The sequence below is a fragment of the Podarcis gaigeae genome (assembly GCF_964106915.1).
Source record: "Podarcis gaigeae genome assembly, chromosome: 1".
Lineage (NCBI taxonomy): Eukaryota > Metazoa > Chordata > Lepidosauria > Squamata > Lacertidae > Podarcis > Podarcis gaigeae.
Genome location: NC_139678.1, coordinates 67875038 through 67876904, shown reverse-complemented (window position 1 = coordinate 67876904; position 1867 = coordinate 67875038).

Here is a 1867-nt window from a genome sequence, read left to right as displayed (position 1 = left end):
AGTGGGAGGAGCCAAGGGACTGGGGTCCGGAGGGGGGCGGGAGGGCTAGGAGCTGCCCAGGGGGCTGCTGGGGGCTGCCCAGCCACGGGTGAAACCTGAAAGAAGAGGGGGCACAGTGTTATTCCCCCCCCCACACACACACAAAAAGGGATCCCCCGCGGGCTGGATGGAGAGGCCAGGTCAGCACGTGTCATCTGTGTGCCACAAGATGGATCTGCTCTAACCTGCTCATATTTTCTTGGAAGAAAGTTCCTTTGGCTTTCTTTTTCTTGCTTTCTTTCTTTCTTTCAAAATATTTTTTTTGTTAAAAGATTTTCTTAGGTTACAAATGTATGTGCATTGTCTCTTTTTCCCAGGTCGTGAGTGCAAGGAAAAATAATAAATGAATAGAAAGAGAACCTACCCAAGTGACACTGATGCACCCCCACCACACACATACACCAATTAAAAGAATAAAAGTTTTACCACACACACCCTCTCCCTCCACTTCTCCCCCAACCTGATACTCCAATGTCTCACATGGAATGTAACTGATCTCTAGAAAAGTTCCCTTGGCTTTGAGGTTTACTCCTGTGTAAGTAGATAAAAGGAACGCCTCCATTTTTTACCTCAAGCACAAGGGGGTGGGGCGGGGTGCCAAGATTATATGCACAGACTAATATTTAGTCATAGGGTGCTTCCAGACAACCTGTTTATTGTGTATCCCTCTTTAATTTGTTTGCAGTGAGATGAAAGGGTATTGGCTGTTTAACAAGCATTCATTCTGCTTTGTTTTCAGGGAGGTGACATGTCAAAGCTAAGTGCCTATCCCACACTTCCTAGTGCATTTTCCTGGCATGTTTCCAGTTGCAAAAAGTCTGATCTTTGGGGGAAGTGGGCTTGTTGTGGATGATGTCCCGGTCAATTATAATCACAAACAATCATAGGTCAGGTCAGGAACCCATTTTGTACAACGTAGAAGCTCAGGCCCTAGAGCAATGGTTCCTAACCTTTTTGTGGCCATGCCCCACCTAAGTATTTCTAAAATCCTGATGCCTCCACCCCCCATGACATATAATTCTTATTATTAAAAAAGTGAACTCCTATTCACGTGGAGGAAGCCTAAAAGGCCATTCACTGTTAATAACTCATTTTTGAATTGCGCCCCCCCCCCACTCTGGGGTGTATGCCCCACAATGGGAACCATGGCCCTAGGACTAATGCTCATATTACTCCTTAGCATGCACAGAGCATTTTCAGTACAGTGGTACCTCAGGTTACAGACGCTCCAGATTACAGATGTTTCAGGTTACAGACTCCGCTAACCCATAAATAGTACCTCGAGTTAAGAACTTTGCTTCCAGATGAGAACAGAAATCGGCGGCAGGAGGCCCCATTAGCTAAAGTGGTGCTTCAGGTTAAGAACAGTTTCAGGTTAAGAATGGACCTCCAGAACGAATTAAGTTCTTAACCCGAGGTACCACTGTACTGGTGAGGTAGGAATTTGGTCATAGGATGTGACTTAAGGTAGTGTCTGGTAATAACACATAAGCTATTTCTTTGGTTCCTGTGTTACCAACCACTCTGTGACACTTTTAATGCTAGACCTTTATCTGTCCCTCTAAACAACTGGCATGGATGCTCCGCAAAGATGCCACAAACACCTTTTTTCATGGGTGCCACATGCACACAACACTCCTCAGGTATCACCTGTACACACTCTTGTATAGCTGCAATAACAAATAGTAATGCAGTAATAAATACAGTACAGTGGTACCTCGGGTTAAGAACTTAATTCGTTCCGGAGGTCCGTTCTTGACCTGAAACTGTTCTTAACCTGAAGCACCACTTTAGCTAATGGGGCCTCCAGCTGCCGCCATGCCGCCGC